General features: G+C 38.0%; 1 long non-coding RNA gene across 6 annotated transcripts in view; it reads right to left on the bottom strand.

The window, feature by feature from the left end:
- Nucleotides 1–1624: 1624 nt before the first annotated feature.
- LOC121295356 overlaps nt 1625–21862 on the bottom strand; it is a 94175-nt gene continuing 73937 nt past the window's right edge. For all 6 annotated transcript variants that reach the window (XR_005946908.1, XR_005946909.1, XR_005946907.1 and 3 more), the window contains 2 exons: nt 16532–16672; nt 1625–2191 (listed from right to left, as the gene is read on the bottom strand). This is a non-coding gene — a long non-coding RNA (uncharacterized LOC121295356). The remainder of the gene's footprint in view (nt 2192–16531; nt 16673–21862) is intronic.

Here is a 21862-nt window from a genome sequence, read left to right as displayed (position 1 = left end):
AGTCCTAAACCAAATGTTCTACACAGTGGAAGCCCAGCCCTGTGCCATTCAAAGGCTTATAGCAATAACGAAACAGCAACCTAACCCTTAAAGCCCTGACTTTTTAAACTCATGCAAGTTGGTCACTGTCACTTGGTCAGGAATGCCAATAAGGTTCTCAAGATAAAAATACCAACACAATACTGTCCCCTTCAGTCACTCTGCGCACAACTGTACCATGTTAAAGTTTCCTATTTATGTATCTATATTATAATTAGGTCTTCTAGTTTTCAGTTTTTATTGTCCATCTCTCTCCCTCCCTTTAAACCTAGTTGTTAAGCCTTAATTGAATACCAGATTGTTTAAATTAACGACGCACTGCTAGAAACTAACGCAGTGGAAATGAATAAGTTGAATTCGGTGATTAGAGCCAGAACAAAATGTAGGTTTAAACAGAATCAGGTGAGCTCAATGACCATCATTTGTTAACTCAATTAAGATGTGAGGGTAAAAAGAAACAGCTTCCTTTGGCAATTAGTGTTTGATTAAGAAAGCAAATTGGCTCAAAATATGTTTTAAGGGACATCTCATGATCAAAAATAAATCCAGAAAACCAGAAGCTGTGCTTATAATGTAATACAGTATTTTCACAGTTATGGCAGGGCAACCTCTTGAACACCATATAGTTTACACAAACTGTTTTAAAGTTTCTACAAATTCAATACAAAATGAATGACCGAAGGGGATATACCTGCCACAGAGTTATTCCACACTGGATCACAATATCTGACCTAGAATTTGTATATCTCCCTTGGAATTAACCAAGCTTAGAGGTTGAACAAAATAATACACATACAAAATAAAACAACATTACAGAGCTGTGGTGGTTAAATTATTATTTATTTTTATTATGGACGTCTGCAGTTACTCTAACATATGCGCAGTTACTTTTGATGACAGAACACATGTTTAAAGACCTACAGGTAAAGGAAGAGAAGTAGTTTTCCTTGTTCTTCTTGTGGTGAATAGTGATATTACCTCTGGCACCTGGTGATGAGATCTCATATAGGTCATAAAGGATTTTGGGGTGTATTTCACAGTTTTCTGGCTATCGACATATAATTTCATCTATGTAACCAAATCCATATAACCTAATCCAAACCTTCTCCCTTCACTTAGCAAACATCTCTGTCTCTAAACATATTCACTTTTTTTTTTCATGTGTGAAACCACATTTTTTCCTGAAATGTACAAACACGGTTGACCCCAGGTTCTGGATAAATAAAGCCCCTGTGTTTATTCTACAGAGATAAGAAGAGGACAATCAGTTTCTGTGAAACACTTTGTCAGGGTTTATCAGCAACTCCTGAACTGTAGCCTGACAGCTAGAGGGCATTGGTGGTGTCTAGTTCAACAATGAAAGGATCCTGCTTAGGTTCTGAATGACCACCTTGCTGCTGTATGCGTTGGCAGGGTTAATGTTGATTAAGTGTTGGCTGAACTACTGTACAGTGCACTTGAAACTGGTAGAGAATGTTTGAGTATCTGTTATTTATTTTTTTGCGGTAAAAATGGGCATTAAGTATATATATATATATATATATATATATATATATATATATATATATATATATATATATATATATATATATATATATATATATTAGTTTACAATTACTTTTCTTCTTCATTAAGTATTTCCAGCAATTGATGGGTATCCTTATTCTCCTTGGATATTGAGTTGGCAAGTGTCTCTGAAATCAAAACTCCAAATAAAATCTTGAGGAATACTCTCAAAATTAATTCATCTATGGGCTATTCTGGAGAACATAAAATAATTTTAAAAAATTCAATTTTACATATTAGTATTCCAGGTGTTGTTTATTATTTTGTAATGAAGTCCTACTGTATATCTAATATGAAATCAAATGCACCTGCGGTATACTGTATTTCAAAATCCATTTTTCATAAGGGATTTCCCCTGCATAAGATGCAATATGTTAATGAATGATTAAGGTCTGGAAACTTCCTGGAATGCAAACACTTTGAGACCCCTGTTCAAACACTTTCTGGACTGACTCGTTTTTGCCAAGAAAACAGAGGAGGCCCTACTGTCTTCTTCCAGCCAGCCTGGATGTCCTCAGAACCCCCTGCAAATCAGGCTGCCTCTTCTGGTATAAGTACAGGGCACTACGCAGGCAAATAATCAGACCTGCAGAATAAAGAGAGACACAGAGAGTTCAGGGTCGGTACAACATTTGTTGTTGTTAAAATGACACAAACTAAAGTGCTTTTTATAAAGCAATGAAAACAGTTTGACAAACCACATCCCAAAACAGTTTGCATTCTGCACATCCATAAATGTAAAAACTGGTACCATAAGTATCACTGTGCAATATTTGTTTCATGTCGCGATACTTTTTGTATTCTACAATTACCCGAGGAGCATCATTTTCTCTATACAGCTGGAGCTTTTCAATCATCCTGTGAGAAGACTGAGTAGCGATGTTGTAATATGATAGTGACATTAAAGATAGGATTAAGTTAAAGGTTTGGGGTAAAATTACAATTTTAGGTTAGGATTAGGTTAAAGTTTCTGGAATTTCTGGAAGTATGCAAGAGGTAATATGCAAGAAAAACAGCGGTATTGCAATGGTATCCCAAATGCATTTTTCACCTTTTCATGTGGCAATACTCTCAAAAGAGGTCAAGAGTCTGGAGTAACAAGATTTGCCACTCTTTCTTTCACTTAATTTCCTATTCGCCAGCAGGCAACATCAGGCACCTGATTGTGACTGGCAGCCACACAGTGTTTCTAGTCGGGCTGGAACATGCTATAAGGACCACAAGTCAGCTTCACAGGAAACCCAGAGTTTCACACCAAACAACAGGCAAGCCCAGTTACAGACTCCCCTCCAGTGACTTCAATCAGACTGGGGCAGATAACAATCGGAGGTCAGGGGGTCTCAAATATCATCCAACAAGCAGTGAGGAAATCAAGAAAAAGGGAAAGCAATCTGGGCTCCAACAGCATGTTTCTGAAACAGGTTGACAAAGTAACCCACCCACTGCCATGAAAAGGCTACTTATAGTGTTAAGATGGTTTCAGGGGACTACAGGGTAATACATCTGTCTGCCTCCCAGCTGTTCCACACTTGACACCATATAGGTAATCACTTAGTGTGGATGATAGAGAACAGACCCTTTTAAAAAACAAAATGTCATAATTGAACTGTAGTTGTATTGTTCATCATGCTCTTCCCATGCTATGCATCTACAGTGTCTTACATTATCCCTTACCTGCGATTTACTATGCTTGTTTCTTTTTAATTTTTTGCTGAGCTTTGCAATACTTTTACCATAGTATACAACAGTGATATTATTACAAATGAATGCGTGCAGCTGATTTTGTTTGAAATGGCAGAGGCACAATCATTTGTATGGCAAGTGTTTCTGTTTGAATGACGCCTCTCTTTTTTGCCGTTGATTTTATGTTGTTTCTTGCCACCTTCTCTTGCCAGGACCCCCTTCAAAATGAGATGCATATATCGAGGGTTCCATCCTGGTTAAAATACATACCTCTGGATCTGAGTTATATTTGACTCATCAAATTACAATGAGGTCATTTCATTGGATCATTTTAAAAGAATGCATACTCTGGTTATCAGTTGCAGTGTTCGAGTGTTAGATATGACATTGTTTAAAAAAGGAAATTAAAAAAGGGAATCCCCTTTTTTCTAACTGTTTTTTTTTTTTTTAGTTTACCTGATAAATGTTTTCAACATGGACTTCTACTGCAGGGGTAGGGGACTTCCTTTCATAGAAAGCTAAACAACATATGGGACACTTTTCTTTTTTTTTTTAATGATTAAGTGACCATGTAACTGTTGCCATAAGCATTTTATACAGCTTTAGCTTTCACATTTTTAAGTCCTGCTTCCAATTTTGTTTTAATATCAGACCTGTTACGTCAACAACTAAATGCAACCTCCAAGAATAGAAGAAGGGGAATGCTGCTTGAATCTGAGGCCATGCAGGTTGGCAATGACACATAGAAACACCTGAAGGCTTTTGGCCCAAGTAGGCTGTCCTGTGCCAATAGTAATGTCAGACCTAAGCCAAGAAGCCACTGAATTATTCATTTTGCTTTCATTTAAAAAGGCATGAATGCTCACCGTCTAAACCGGTGAATAGGGCTACAATTACCTTCTAAATGAACGTCCAGATAAGGACTCAAACCACAATCCTACCTGTACCATTCTGCTGCCTGGTATTCTAATAAATTTTTTGTACTGCCATTTTTTTTTTTTATCCTAGACACTACATGACTATACCAAACTTCTAATGGCTAACCATAACATTCTTGATACAAGATGAGATTACAGATTAGCTCCAAAATTTATATAAAACACAAGTATTACTGATATAAAAAAAATCAGATTTTTAATATTGAATATGTGGATATTGTGGATCAAACGTTAAAACACTTGCCATACACTTCTAGTTCACTGTGCCATGAAATGAAAGACTGAAGCAAGCCAGGATAAACACACAGAAAGACCCACCATCTGTAGCACTCACTTTTCTGTAACCGATTCAATGGTGCAAATGCCATCCTGGAATATATTACTGTCGCACTTCTGTCAGAGCTGCCTAGCTTGCCACTGGCTTGCTAAAAATCAGTGCACTCATGGTCACATTGTAAACATTAGGAATATGGCCAACTGAGTTTAAATCCCACTGCGTTACTAGCAGATTCGTTTTTATACTGTATATTATTGGAGTTTTAAAGGGAGGAAAGGAGATGGAAGGAAGGTGAATACAGCAGTGCTGGAAAAGAAAATTGCCTCGGCTTCATGCTCATTTTCTTTGGCCTTTCCTGCTGATTACCTGATGCAATAGGTCAGCCCACAAAGGCACTGGTATGTTGACTCATCCTCAGCTGGAAAGTTTTCAATTTTCAAACGGTTTGTAATAATTTCCCTGATTCTTCAAGATGAAAAACATTTGTGAGAAAGTGAGAAGGAGCTCTGTTAATAAGAATGTGGGATTAATGAACGGACGGCAGTTAAACTGAACATGAGCTGCCACTAATGCCAAACTTGGACAGACAAATCGTTTTCGGTGGTCTCCTTCCAAGCACTTGTGGCTGTAAGTTATACCCATCATTTGCAATTGCTTGTCAAGGTGATGTATGACACAGTGTTGAAAAATATCTGGTCTATTTAGGGAATATTAGTGTGACTTATATTATATATATATATATATATATATATATATATATATATATATATATATATATATATATATATATATATATATATATATATATATATATATATATAATTTTTGGAATATGCTTATGAAGTATGCAAAAAGGGGCCCCTGTCCCCATTTTGAGGTGGTGGGAGTTCTTGAAGGCACTGGACAGGGTATTAGGGCCCCCAATCTTGTTCTTTGGAAATCGTTTAAGGCACTTTAACAACAAGACCATTTTATTTCTGTGTCAACCATTTCAATTTCAACTTGAACTACTGTGTGAAAATGGGAACCTAAATCATTGATGTGTTGCAAATATCAAGGCTCTTTCAGGTTTTTTTTTTTATTTTTAGTTTTATCACTTAAATACTACAGCTGGCAAGTAGGTTACTATGTTGCACTGGTAATATAACAATAGGGTTAACAAAGCATTTGTAATTTTTTTTTCTATGAAGTGTGTAGATATATGTATTTATTGCAATTGCTTCCAACTGGCCACATTATATTATTATACTTACATACACTTAGAGACATAACCATTGCAGGCATATTTCTCTTTTCAATATTCATCTACTTAACTCTTACAATGAACCATATTGGAGACAAGACTCAGATTAGGAGTCTGTTAATAATCAATAGTGAAAACCATAAATATACTTGACTATTGATTCAAATCTCAATATAAAATAGTCAGTGAAATGCTTTCACATACAGTTATGCAACAAAATTAAATAAAAGCACTTTTTCTAATCTAAAAAAGTGCCAACATGTATCAGGTGTTCCCACCCTCAATGCATCAGTACTGACTTGAGATGAGGGGGAGAGCACAGCATCTCTTATTCAAGATCGGATCTCCCAAATGTCTCTATCGCATTCCCACCCTTTTTCCTCTTCTTTTTCATCCCAAACACTCGAGTGGCCCATTGTGCCTCCGCAATGCAAATGGTGCACGTCGCCAGTGGCAATGGGCAAGCACTCATCTGAAAGTATTTGTCAGTTTTAATGATGGTGGAACTCTCTGTCTGTCTTTTTTGGCACTCCACAGTTTCCACGGTGGCCACCCCTCTTCTCTGCCCTCCCTCCCGCTCCACTCCGCATTGATGCCGATAATTACCGCTGAATAGCTTTCCAGATTCCCATGGATGTCAGACTACCCCTTGGCCTGCTCCCCACCCCCCCTCTGCCCTCCTTCCCCAGCGTGGTTCAATAGGGGATTAACAAGTCCGCACAAACCCAAGCTTGAGGACAGCTTGTTTTGTAACTGCCTCAAATTTACACCCCCCCCCCCCTTGATGTAAGAAGTGGGTCGTGGCTGCTTTGTTTGATAACATATCACATGTTCATGCCAGCAAAGAGATGGAGCACTATAGTGAAATATAGCTGCAGCAGTGTATTACAGTCATGAGTCTCAGGCACTAAAGTAGAAGTATTGTACAGAAATCTGCATCTTCTTCTATTTATCATCTACTGATGATAAATAGCAAACAGTCAGGGGCTTTGATTGCAGCAGCAAAGGGGGTAGATTCCTATTAACTACCTCAAAAGAAGGGGCCACATACAAGGGCAGAACTGACATTCAATCCCAAGTCTTCTAGTACTTTGTGTTCCACTGCTTAGACTGTATCTGTGTGCTTAATCAATGCACTGTAATTGCTGCTTTTGCCCTCTTGTTGCAATGTAGTCTATTGTCCACTGTGGGACACTGCTGAGGCCAACTGGCCAACTCATTCCACATACGATATGGTCTGCGCATTATACAGACCCAAGCTAGCAGTGGTGAGTTTGTTATTGTATTGTATTTTATAGTGTGCTTACAGCTACAGTAGCCAATGCATTCCATCTAAATAAAAACAGGGCTTGTTTTCCATTTCTTGCAACCCATTATGTATCTGCTGTGTGTGACACCAAGACCTAAGTTTGCATGCAGCTGAGCTTTATTGAATGGGTTAATGCAACAGAGAAATTACATACTACCATTCCTATTCCAAAACTATATCTTAAATATTTGTTGGAACAGGAATAAACATACTCAGCTGGCATACAAGCTGGAGTACACAAAAGCACTCCTAGTGCATATATGTTGAATGTTTGAACTGAACTTCAATGAATAGATAACAGTTTTTTATGCCTCGCATTATATAGCGTTACCTGGCAAGTATAAACATAATGTGAAACAGAAAATTTACAGTGCAATAACTGTGGTAAACTTCCATAAAATTGACAGGATATTGGTTCTCCCTCTTCCTGTGTGTGGCATGACCAAGTTGTCCGAACTGCAAACTGGAACAGATAATTAGATTACATGTTTATTGAGAAGCTTCAGAAAATATTTTTAGTTTTTGGCCAAAACTGTTTAAGTATTCACATACAAAATCGCCACTGTGGAACGGAATCTTTCTATTAGTATTATTCATTGCATTTCGGTTTTATCAGTTGGACTATACTACACTGAAAAGAAGCATTCATGAGAACCGACATCTTTCTCCAAAATTAAATCAAGCCTGCAGTTCATAAATTAGTCTCAGCTGAGAAGGAGGGGGGTTTGCAAATATGATTTGGTTGCTAATTCCCATCATGCGATTGGACGAAGTCATTAGGAAGCCCAAAGCCCAAAAGCCTGGTGAGTGCAAATCCCTTTAAAACAAGGCTCATCTAATTACTTCAGTGGACAATTAATTACAGGAGGACATTCAAACACAGTGCTGTTAATCACCCCTCGTCCCCAGACATAGAATACAAAATCTAACTAGCCACAAATACGAAAATGATAAAGCATTCCATCTGTAGTTTATACATGAAACACAGTTTACCCTGCAGAAAGCAAGCACTTCTCTGGACATCTTCCACTGGGAAGCTCACATGTGTGTTATTGTGTTTCTTTTTTATTTTAAATCCCTCCTTTCTCTATTAGTATGCTCTCAAGCCTGTTTACCACACACAAGATCAACCCTGCCCACATTCATTAACACTAGCCAAATAATGGCATGCCAATTCTTGTGGGCAGCTAACTTGTGCAAATGCAGTTGTCACAGCAACCCAGCATCCTATGGTACGAGAAACAGAGGGGCAGGGATGATGTCATCCCGTGGGTGGCGGGGACCAATCAGCTCCTGAGAAAATTATGTCAGCCTTTGTTGAGTCGGTCCATTCAAAACTATAGAAGTGTGGTGAATTGAAAGTTGCAGAGAGGTCATTTTCTCCCCTTAGCTGTGTGTGAGAAAAAGAAGGAAAAACAGTCCAGAAAAGCATCCAGAACATGCTAATATTGTTGACTAGAGGTAGTGCCATAAAGATGTCAAACCCACCCCCCTAAAACCACAATGACTTATTTTCCTTTAAAAACAAAAAGAAAACCAAACTGAAGCATAATCCTTTTAAAACTTTTGAATGACATGTCAAAAAGTTGTCACATACCAGAATAACAGGCTGCAATGCTCTGAAATGGAAAGCTGATTGGTTCTCTTTTGTTTTGTTGTTTTGAAGCATTGAAAAAGAAAACAATGCCCCAACCAACACCAGCAACCCCCCCACTGGGATCATATTTTGTGCAGAGCTGAACAATATTGAGCTGGGGTTTTGGTTGACAGTAAGAGATGCTTGGAAAGGAAGCAGACTTTCAGCATTTCCCATGGTTTATCCGATACACGTGGGAAACAAGCATTTAAAGGCACAGTGTCGCCCCTTTGACAAGCTGACCAGGTTTGCTTTTAAAACATAAAGATTCATCAAGATAATTATCTAACAGTGTGTCCAGCGATAACTTAATTAGTTTGTTCATATTGTTAATAGTTTGTGTACAATTGAAGCGAGAGCACCAGTAACTGTCCAATTATTCTTTTTCCTAATTCCAGATTCAAGCACAATTCATAACAGTGCGGCCAGTCTCAGTGCTGAGATTCCCCTCTACTGATCTCAACCTTGGACAGACACATACGGTGTTGCTCTGTGGGACTGGGAGGCTGTTATCTTCACATTTCCCAGGTCAGTGTATTAAACTCTCTTTGGTAGTTGACAGAGTTGAGTAATATAAAAACAGATCTGTCTGCACCGCAGACAGGGCCGAGATCTTTTAGCACAGCAGACAGACAGCTCACTGCTGTCTGAACCTGGAGACCATGGGGTTCTCTCCTCAGTTACTGCCTCCTATATCATGTTAGTAGTTCACTACACCAGGTGTGTGGCGACTGCGTGTGTGCGATTTACAGCTTTGAATCACAAATTGGACAGACATATGTATACATATAGACATATTGTATATAACACAATACTTAAAAGGGGCTTTAGTGCTCTGACTGGTACAACAGTCAAAGATTGTATAAAGCCAAGTGAAAAAAAACACAGTAAATGCTTAAGTGAATAATTACAATGAGTCTAGTAGTGTGCTTGAAGATTGGACTATTATATGCGAGTCAATTATAAACATGGATTACTTCAACTAAATCAGATTCGCTAAGCTTAGACTTTGAAAAAAATCTATAGCATTAGGTATTATTGCCATAATCATATTGTGCATAATGTCATTCTTCCCTTCTCTAAAACAGCAGTGACTGAAGTATGCACCCCCCCCCCCCCCCCCTTCCACATTCCCCAAGGTTGCAAGTCACCGAGAGTTACCTATCCAGACTTTGTCATTTCCTCACTAGTATTAATTGCAGGTTGTCAATGGTTGCTGTTATGAATTGCTACTGTACCTAACGACCAAATTAAATGATAAAGAATAAACAAACTTCCATTGACTAACCAGACAAACCGGTAGGGAGTGAGGGGACTTTTTCTTGTGAGAAAATGCTGTGATTTAAAAGCACAATGAAAGTACAGTCAAGCCTGCTTGTAACAACCGCTGAGCATATCGAGGTGATTTAGCATGGAAAATATACATCACCCTTGCGACTGGACATTCAGACATCAACGCGTAGTGTTGCAATTTGGCTCCGAGGTGTGATATATCCAGTACACTGGGATGTATCACCACAGGCAGTAGTGTGGTGGTTAGAAAATAGAAGTAGGTAAACTAACCATTTTGGTGTTCATGGTAGACACTAAGGGTGTGCAGAGATGCTTAGATTACATGCATGTCGGTTGTGGTGGCAGAATTATGGGTTAAAGGTTAATCTGAAGAGATTCTGCCCATAATGTATATAATAAACTGGGATAAGTTTTTTTTACCCTTGGTATAACCAGGATTTGCTTATCACAAAAGGGGAGTGAGGAAACGCTTTAGTCCTTAAATGATACAAGTGTGTAAACTCCATATGAGAAGTGGGTAAAATCAGTTTACTCTCGACTACAGTACTGTCTACAGACAAGAGTCTGTATAACTACCGTAGCTCTCTAAACATATGTAAGCTGCAATCAGATGAGCAACATTCATCACGGTCTCTTTAGTAATGAGCTAATTCTACCTTCAACCACAGCCCTGCAATAAGCAATTGAAGAGACAGCAGTGATGGTTAGTACATGCATGGAATGACAGTGGGTGGGGAAATTCTCAAAATGGCATCGCTTTTCCATGACATAAGGTTCCAAAGGTACTGTATCCACCACATTGTCCTTCTATTTCACACCTTTATGAAATGGTAATGAGTAACAATAAACTCAGTTCACCAGAATTTAGTAAAGAACCAAATCCTCACTGAATCCAAGCCAAGCAGATGGCAAGAACATATTAATCTGAACCAGTGGTAGTGGGCAGTCATTGTACCCCAGGGTTTTAAGGCAATGACACGGATACTAGTCATACACAGTTGGGTGTGGTGGAGTGTGTCCCTGCCAATAAAAGCACAATTTCCACAAGGAATGCAGTGTCTAACTTTTTTTTGGCAGGGCAGTAGTACCTGTCATTTGAAAGTAAAACTGAACTGATAATTTTAGCCAAAAGTTTTTTTTTTGTGTTTTTTTTTTACCATCATAAGGGAGCAAAAATGTATCTGTTTCATCTAACGGTCGAGCATTATTTATTAACTGGGCGATAATTAACAGTAATAATTTTATCGGTTTAGAATAGAATAGAAATAATACTTGCAATATTTTACAGCAGTTATTATTATTGTTAGTTAATGCCTGTTGATATACCTTTAACACTTTTATTTCTAATTTTTGTTTTAAATCAGGGTCGTTTTTGAATCCTTCTAGATTTAACAAATCTCCAGGGCAGATTAACTGCTATATTTTATTCCTGTAGTGCTTTAGGCAGATACACAGTGCTAGACATCCGAGTCAGCAACGTCTTACACATTTTTACAGAACAAGGGCCCCAAACTGAGCAGTTTCAGTGGAAAGTTAATAAATAAATAAATACATAAATAAATAAATAAAATGTGTTTGATTCTCATATTTATAGAATGCATTCCTGTGTCAGACCACCTTTTGACATCTTTCTAAGTCCACAGTCCAGCTAAAACAAACAGGTTTGTGGAAAGCCAGTGTGGTGGTGCCCTTGGTAATGGCTCAGGAATGTAAAATTCCTGCAAAGATCCAGGTGAGGTCACCTTTCCCACAATGAATCACGCCAGAACAGACGCCTTCACACTTGATTAGCATGAGAAAAACTCAGGACAGACCAACCTGCTGTTGCCAATTAAAAAGGAGATGATTTAAGAGATACGGGGGGGGGGGGGGGGGGGGTGCAGGTCCCCCTCTCAACTGGTGCACCATGCAGAAACTAGACAGTTTCAAAACCACCTCATGTTGATAATATTATTTCATATTTTAGTTTTATTGCAGGGAGGCTATTGACAATTACACAGACTACTAATAAAAAACTATCTTATTTTATCCCTAATGACAGCATGTGTCATCCATGCTCTTTTGGGTATATGCACATCAGACACTTAGCTGCCAGATCAGATGTGGTTTTTCCAAGTGGACTTGACAGCATTGCTCATTCATATTGAAAGCCTGTCTCGCTTCAGTCCTTTCCAAATACAGCACTACCTTGGTGGTGCCTGATAGAACCAAAGAACGATGGGGTCCACTGTGTGCACCAGAAAACAGTTGTCTACTGTAAGCATCAGAAAATAAGAACTGTCCAATTTTTATATTAATGAGATCAACTGTACCATTCCATTACTGTATTCAACACATTTCCACCAGGGCTCCTAAGAAATGGATTCAATCAAACAATAGAGCATCTATGATCATTCACGATTACAGTACTCTTCAGAGGGTGGTATGTACTTATCTGGCTTAACACAATGAGGTCTAACGATGTTCACAGAGACTCTTTCTTACACCTGGAAGTTCAATCAAATAGAGCCATAGAGCAGAGAAGTTACACAATTAAGTGACAAATAAGCAGCTGACAAACAGACTGTGTTGTGTTAACAGTTCATTTTGTGTTATTTATACACTAATAAATGTGGAAATCAAATAAAACCTAATCTCATTTGCTAAATGTTACATTACAGTAACATCTTTAAAAGTGCATTTAATCAAACGTAACCCCATTTGAAATATATGGCTGTCTGAAAATCAAGTGTAACCAAATACAGTAGGGGTCTGCTGTGTGTTATGTTGTATCTTGGTCATACTTCAAGCACAAAGAGTACTACTTGTGTGCCTCTTCCTCTTTAATGGTTTAGAGCTAAGGAGGCTAGTGGTTGCTTTAAGGCAAGTTCTGACAAAGTGCAGATGTGATGACTCTATGCCATTATGCAAGTTACAGTTCAGTGCCAATCCATGTCTATCAAAGAGCCCCACAGAACCAAGCCAAGAGTGCCATAGATGCAAATTCCATTTCCATTTCTGCAAACACAATAAACAAAAAACATGAGATTGACTAAAGTTTAATAACACTGTGTATGTGCAATGTGTGTCTATTAAAGCTCTGATATTTTGGTGGCAGAAGAGAAGAAATAGTTTTGTGAATTACATTATCATTGAACATATTATTATTATTATTATTATTATTATTATTAATCTTGTATATAACTTCATAGGAGTACAAGTCCAGACCTGATTACTAATTCTAACATTTGACTTTAAAAAATACAGACCCCTATATTAAAGTGTTTTATTGGCAATAATTGTAATGTACTACTTTTCCCTTTACCATAGTGTAGTAACTAAGAAAATATTATGCATTAGCATACAGTACTACGTGTCCTTTTCACAAATTATAATGAAGTGCAAGCCTACAAAATACTATGACATCATATCAATATCCTTTTTTCCCCGCCAATGGTCAGGTCTATAAGATGTAAAAATACTATGACATCGTACAATATCCTTTTTCCCTCCTAATGGTCAGGTCTATAAGATTGCCAATGCCTTTTTCCTTGTATGGAGTAACTGCATTGTGGCAAAGTGGTTAACTGTGTGCAGGTGCAGGAATGCCGTAGTGATCAATGAACAGACAGACAATGATACAGTGATATTTTATTTTGTAACCCAATTGCTCTGATGACCCAAAGACAGTAAATAATAACAATGTTAACAAGCAATACAGCGGTGTGTATTAGTCTGCTTTAATCCACGGGTTGGTCCTGAAATAATAATAGTCCTGACCTTTTTACACCCACATGTAACACAAACACAGTCCACAGTGTGTGCTCTAGTGCTCATGGTGCAAATACAGCTTACCATGCAAACAAGGTGCAGTGTGGTCCATGTTTAGTGCTGGCCTTTGGCAACAGCTCTGGATCATGTTAACAGTCTAAATAACAACAAACAGTATATTTATTAACAACAAAAAAGAAAAACACTCACAATAACAACACAGATTTCTCTTTCCTGTTCAGCTTTACCTAACAAGGAACAGATCACTTCGCTATGCCCTCTTTTTGTAGCCCTTGGATAACTAGTGCAACCATTCCTCCAATTTGCAGCTCCCACGTCGTTTCCCTTCAGGGTCGATGATTTAGTGTATCATAGCTCCACTCCCTTTCTAGATGACGACTTCCTTCTAACCCTGGGAATGAATTGTCTGGCCATCCAGTCCAGGGCACTCTGTTCCCTTTACACAGCGCCCTCACAGGTCGGGAGAGAGATTTATCACCAAGAATCATTCTATCTCTGTCACATGCATGAACAGAGAAAATACCTGATACGAATTAAGATTTGCCCATGGGGAGGAAAGGCCTGTCATAGCATCAATCATCGTTTTTTTTTTTTTTCCTAAGACTCTGGAACTTGCAAGGCGTCACGTTCCATCGCCCCCCTTTCCCCATGCCCTGCTTTGCCTTTCTTAATATTTGTGCTGAGGCCCGTATTGCAGCATCGGCTTCCGTCAGGCCCCAACCTGTCAGATAGGCTCACTTTGGCAGCCAATCTTATCTATCCCACGTTGTATTCAGAACCCCCCCACCCCACTTGACATTGAAATGCAGCTATATTTTTTGACTGAGAGGGAAACAAACTGTGATTAAGGCTCCCAGCATGCGGGCCACAGGGGTCAGTTAAAGTTTGCTATCCGGAAGCCTCACCTTGTATACCTGCAGTTTGAAAAGGTATCCTTTTCCAGATCTCCACGTGTGCTGTCACAGTACAACTCAATTAACCTCCATGAGGCACTAACTTCATTGTTATTGACACAATTGACCTCAGGCTGTTTTTCAGGCCTACCATTCCTCAACGGCTGTGACTTAAGTTGTCAGTCGTATTTTGGTGGAGGAAGTCATCTTGTTTCAAATAAAGAACTTTAATTCCATCTTAAATTTACCCTTCCTTTGAGTGTTGCCAAGACTCACTTTTCCTTCTGCCTTCCTAACATCAGGAAATTTCATAAATGAGCTGCTATACAATAACACCTCATATTAATAATGAAAAATACATGCCCGTAAATATTCCCAACACATTTGAACCCTAATATTTAAATGGCAAAGATCACTTTATTCTGTATTGTATTGTGAATGTTAATCACACACACACTAAAATGAAAAAGGCTACTAACCTTCTCTTTCCTGAGCCTATTAGATATTTCTAACAATTTTATTTATTTATTTATTTTTTAATTGCTGTTTTGTTTAAATTAGCATTAGATGATTTTTCTTAAGATTGTGCAACAGTATCATGAATTATCTTAAAGAGTAAGTAGCGGTATTCTGAAAAATATAGCGTTACATGTCACCACGTGTTGCTACAGCTGTTTAAATAACATACCTGTCACGTTTACTTTTGTTGTTGATATCTTGGAATTGTTTTACACTTATAACTTTAAAGTCTGTTTCAATACGGCTGTTTCAATAGTGAACTCGGGTTTGAGATCTGTCCTCTAAATCACTGCAGGAAGTGATAAAAATAAATTAAAAAAAAAAAAAACTTAACAAGTCCTCTGGCTTTTCTGTTTCGTACCACATCATGGATCATTATTGCTGGTTACCCGTTTGACAATGCGGGCAATAATCCTTACACTATCAGTGCACTAGAGCAGTTGTAGCAACACCTGGGGATGCGCAATGCTAGATTTTTCGGAAACCCTCTGTTTAATAAACTCCAAACAATACAAATATCGGAAGACACAGTACAGTGCTGTAACAAGTACCGTACAGTACCTGGAATAAAACCTGATCTCGGGAACAAGTGGCATTGTTAAGACGTTAGATACTTGAATCAGCACTCTCCAGGGACCTCGGCCAGTTGGTACACAGTCTAAAAATGCCCAGTCTGTGTTGCATTACCTGAATAGTATCAATGTGTTAACACTGTAAAGGGTGCTGCAGAATTGCAAACCTGTGAATGCCCAAGAGCGGGCAAATCTGGTAAACAATAAAGTCACCGCTGAAAGCTGACATGTATGGCTCCACATTTTCAAGGCTTTCCATTTGAGAGCACATTTTACATACTGTAGAAAGGAATGGTTTAGACACTGCAGTTCAGTTCTAGTCATTATACTGTTATCACTAGGTCATTGTTTTAGAATTGCTCGATAACCAAGGCTCTGATACTGCCGTGCACACAGTTGGGTTTATGTTTAATTATCCCATTGAATTGATCATAAAAACACACAAGTGGTTACTACCACTCAATAACAATTTTAATTAATGGGTACTCTGTGCTGTTATTGACTGTTAACTGTGTTACTTACGGTACATAGCTGCTCGAATTACAAAGTGGTAACATTTACACTCTAGTAACCAATTACATTAATTACTGCATAATATGTCCCCAGTATGTGTGTAACAGAATCTGCTTAGTGTTGAGTGGTTGCTTGTATTTTAGATGTCTTCACTTATAAACACAGGACTCACAGACTTAAAAGAGCAAATGTGCATATTTTGCAAAACTGTGGACATTTAGGAAACATAAAATAAGAGAGGTAAACAGACCAAGAAAAAGAAGTCTCTCAAAGTCTTACCCGCACTGTCATTGTCCATTTCTTCAGCAGCACAAGACCTAGGGACAACCCGGCCAGTCAATGCAAGGCTTGTGTTTAATGCCCATCATGCAACTGCTTCTGACTACGGTTATCCAAGGACTGTCACTGCTGGAAAATGACCTGTGATTAAAAGGATAAATAACCACTTACTTTCTCTTTAGTAACATGGATACAGACCGCAGACAGGATAGAGATGACCTGTAGAAATAGGGTTAGTATTTCAAATAAATTAACACAGTCCCATGGTATCTACCAATCTAAATAAAATGTGCAAGATTCTCATCAACATTTTATTTACATAATTTATTGTGGGAGAAACCAGCACAAAGGTTTGGTTCTCCAGGTGAATTAAGGACAGCTATGTAAAATACATTTGGAATTGCTGCTGTAGGGAAAAAAAAATACTTTGCCCTTGTATTAATTAATTATACAGGTGTCAGTTTATTCCATTATAGTTCACAGGGAGAAAGGGAAAGTGGCTTCATTCAAACACTTTCTACTTGGAAACAATCTCACGGAGGCACACTGTAGAGACAGGGCTTCTTTAGTAGCTTTCTCATGGGAAACCAGGTGAAGTGTCTCCTACAGTGTCAAATTACAAACATGATGCAATACAGTGCAGGGAACCCTTTACATTGGGCTTGTGTTTAGGTATCATTTACTTTTCTAAGTGTCACAAGAACCTTGCTGGTCACCCTAGCAACTAATACAGTGTTACCAAGCAACAAACGACTTGCTTCAAGAAGCTCAAGTGAAGTGATTCAGGGTAAGAGGTTGGAATGTATAAAAAAAAAAAAAAAAAAAAAAAAAAAACAGTAAGATTTTTTCAGTCGACAGGAGAATCCAGCACCTTACAATACTTGCTAAACCTCATTTTTTTATCAAACATAAATTAACTGCATGAACACAATTCTAACACAGTTAGCTACACCCAGATTTAGACATTATGTGCATACATGAGGGTCTATGACAGTCTTCAACTCTTCATAAGCCCCAATAGCTCTGCTGAAAAATTGTGTGTTAGTGGAAGAGGTTGAGGGTTCCACTAATCCCTTCAATCATTTCCCTTTGAGTACTGTAAATTATCTTAACTGGGATCATATTTTAATATGTTGTGTATTATTTAACTGGAGGACTCTCAAAACTAAGGATTTAGTATAGACTACTATGGCAATCGTTAATGCATGAGTTTGAATGACAATAAAAATTGCTTGATGTGACAATTCTAGTTGTGCTATGTCCTAACGAAAAAAAAAAAAAAAAAAAACTAATCCAACTGGCTTTGATTAGTATTTGAGGTCAAGGTGAGCCTCCTCTGCTCTCCACAATAACTAAACTGCCATGATCAGGATTGTGGGAGGCAGATTTCTTCTTATGGAAAACGTCCCGCTGACAGCAGAAGCTAGGATTAGAACATTCCCCACCACATCCTCTGTGTGCGTCTCCTCAGTTAGAAAGCACACAGGCTCCCTGACCCGGCTCTCCTTTCTTACACCGACTGCTCCCCTTAAAGGCGGAAGACAACAGCAGCAACTGGGGGGCTTTTAATGAACTTCCTGCTTTTCACGAACAAGAAAATGAAAACTGTGTGAAGTCCAGTTACTCAAACAGTTCCCCGTCTGTCTCTCTCTCTCAACCTCTCGCTCTCTCACTGTGCTGCAAGTGTAAACATAACCTAGGTGAGGCCAGACAATATGGACTAAAATGTGTCATTGGTTTACAGCTTTTTATTTTTATTTTTTTATTGACAATACATTCTATACATGTTAGAATTGTGTTGAGAGTACGCAAGCACATTCATTGTGTAGAACTTTAAATATATGTAATATGTTTACAATTTTAAATATTACCATGAAGTTGACTATGGGTCTATTTTCTAATTTTTTTGTATTTAATTTACAATTTAAAAAAATAAAAATAAATAAATAATCAATGTTAATGTTACAAAATGGCAGACAAACAACAAAGGAAACTGATTAAGGCCTATAACTTTCATTGTTTGATTCAAGTTATGTCAAAGTGTTGTTATCCTTTCCTCGATTAAAGATTGGGGTAAATGCTTTCAAAACAACCTCATGGTGTGGCAAAAGTGTTCCCCTTCAAAAGGTTGATGGTTTAAATCTAAAGAATATTCAATGAGTAATTGTGAAATAGTGCATTTGTTTAAGGGACAGGTATTGACAATTTGAGTCAAGGTTAAATTTGAGACTACTGTTTCAAAACCAATAACAGGTACGTGTTAGAAAGAAGAGCTGGGTACAACACTAAACTAATAGGCTTGTGATCTTTCTATTACTGTTGATGCTTTGGCATGCATCACAAGCACATCTGAACTCCTTACACAGAATATCAAATTTAAAAAAAATAGGTTATAATAGCAAACAAAAAAAACTACAAAAACCTTCACCTAAAGGATTTCAACTGCATAGTTGCCTGCCTGCCTTCCCTCCACCCACATCTGGCCTGACGTTACACCTTCCCTCTTCTCAGGGGAAACTGGCACACTATACCAGTCTTCTGCTAAACCAGTCATGTGAGGCAACCCATTCCCCCTCCAAATCAGATTACAGCGCTGAGCCGAGCCCACGCCTGCTCTCATTTTACTGGACTGGAGTCTGAAGCCTTATCAGATTTGCTTTGGGCACACCCAATTTCAACCAGACCATTGTTGTGTGTTTACTTAGTGTGTCTTCATTCAAAACAAAAAAAAAAAAGATTATGTTGAAGCCTACAGTTTATCCAAGTCGTATCCCTGAATAAACCGCAGCACATATCTCTACCCCCTTAATAATTAGGGTTAGCTTTTCTTTAATAACAGTGTGTAATTTTAGATACAGGGACACCTGAAGCACCTTAGGAAGCATGTTAAAAGTGCTATTCTTCTTACACCCTATAATAAACAACTAATAAATCTTAATTGTGGTTAAAAACCTCTGCTGCAGCAGCAAACAGCACATGCGGAAACTTGTTGATTTTTAAATCATCCCATTCCTATAAGAATGAGTCCTAAAAACAGTTTGCTCCCATTTTTCATTGCTTGCCACGCTAAGGAGGATATCTCCTACAATGTACACTATTCAGGAAAATGTAAGGTAGACCACCCACTTCCCAGCCTTGCAGTCCTCCAGAAGATAAACACTTAATCACAGTCTTAAGACATGAAAGCACAGTATTTGGGCATTACCTGTAAACATTTTATTCTTGAAGGTTTGTAGTTTATGAAGTCATGTTGCCTGTTGGCCACAAAAACTAAATAAACCAAGCACCGTTGATGTTACATGTTTAAACACTGTGTAATTAAGGACACTAACAATAGCATTTTCAAAATGTGTGCTGAACCAAGTGTTTATTAAGTAAAATAGTAAACAAATATAATTTACCGTTATTTAAAAACTGTTTTGCAACCCAGATATCATGTAAATTCTGCTTTTATGTAGTGTTATCTGTAATACGTGATCAAATTAATTGTAATCAAATGAAAAGGATATGGCTATGGCTAACATCCTTCTTTAATGTTATGGGCAGATTGAGTTGGGGAGATGAACCTCTCTTGGACTGGATAGATACTTTATGCAAACTAAAAGCTTTCTCTTTCTGCAAATACTGCCATCAGAAGGCTTACCCTCTCTTCTAATATTTTGCCTCTTTTCCACTGTATAACTGAGCTGCACCGGGCCGTACCAAACTTTCTCATTTCTGACACACGACTCCAGATCTTCCTGAACACTTCTATCTGCCCACAGATAAACTAGAGCCTGCACTTTATCAGCGTCACATGGCTGTATTTTTCACTCATCATGTTGTTTGTTGTTTCTCTTTGTGACGTGTAATGACTGACGCAACGTAAATGACGAAAATCCTTAACCCTGCCCCTGGCTCGGCTGGCAGCCAGATTCAGATGTCTTGCAAGGCCGGAGTTCCACGGTCTGGTTCTCGCTCGGCTCAACAAATAGCCAGAGGAGAACCATCCATACCCGCACCGTACTGAGCCTTCACGGGTCAGATGTGTCAGTGGAGTCCAATCTCCAATTCTGTAACTCAAAGATCATTGCTGCTCATATTTGCAGAACATTTCACCTTTTAACTTTTTTTTTTTTTTTTTAAATGACTGGTAACTCAATGTATCTCTTGGCAAAGTGATGAGTGGATACAGGCGAGTGCAGTGCAGGTACAACACACACAGACAATTACTTTCAGGTGCAGGGGTGTTTATTGATAATAATAACAAAATGTCCAGAGCCCTACGGAAAACACCTGTAAATAATAAATGATGGAATGATACAGTGGCCTATATCACTCGTAACTGTAATCCCCGCAACCAAATGTTTAGGTTTTATACACACCCACACGAAACACAAACACAAGACAAATAGTTACAGCCAACACTTTACAAACACAAAAGAAACACTCACGGTTTTCAGCAATACTTTTACTCCTTTTAGGTTAACTCCAAACATTTACAAAGGAGCAGGTTACTTTGCTACACCCCTATTTTATACCCTCGCTCATGACCCCTTGGTATAAATGCATTTTTGCTTTTTCTGATGAGATCTAACAGTATGGCATATAAATTGTAAGCAGTTTGGCTTGTCTTTAACTTAAAAGTAAGTTACAATAAAAGTAGGCCTAATTACAAGTTCCTAAAAGGGAAGTATTTTACAATGCTAATGCCATATTGTAGCAGAAAGCATAAAACTGATCAAAAAGTAAATTAAAGAAAAAGTATTGGGCAATTTACAGATATAGTACCAATCACATGGGTGGCCCCTTACTGGCAGGCGATGGAAATAAGCCTTTACCACAAGAAGTGATTTGGTACTACAGTATGAGGAAGAGAGTGTCTATTTTATTTTACTCCAATTAATTTAAAGCTTGTTCCCACTCATTAAACTAGCATGACTAGCATGCCCTGGAGTCAGGACAAAAGGTTATAGCCTGGCTTTGTAATTACTGTAGGTGTTTACAACAATGCTCCGAGTAGTCCACCAACGTTTACATCTTTGAACCTAATTGTTTCATCGAAAGTAATAAGTTGTTCCAGGTTGTGTAACTGTTGATCTGTATCTGCTATTGTTGATATATTAATATATATATATATATATATATATATATATATATATATATATATATATATATATATATATATATATATATATATATATATATATATATATATATATATGACTGATGCAATATACAGTGTTCTCTGTCTAAAGCAAGCAAATTGTTTTTATAGCCAAAGTGTTCTCTAATATGGAGTTAGACACCACACACAATATGAATCAATAAATAAATACATGTGTATTACTT

Source organism: Polyodon spathula, chromosome 20 (assembly GCF_017654505.1).
Source record: "Polyodon spathula isolate WHYD16114869_AA chromosome 20, ASM1765450v1, whole genome shotgun sequence".
Lineage (NCBI taxonomy): Eukaryota > Metazoa > Chordata > Actinopteri > Acipenseriformes > Polyodontidae > Polyodon > Polyodon spathula.
Note: the sequence above shows the minus strand (reverse complement) of the source record. Positions and strands in the feature narration are given on the sequence as shown.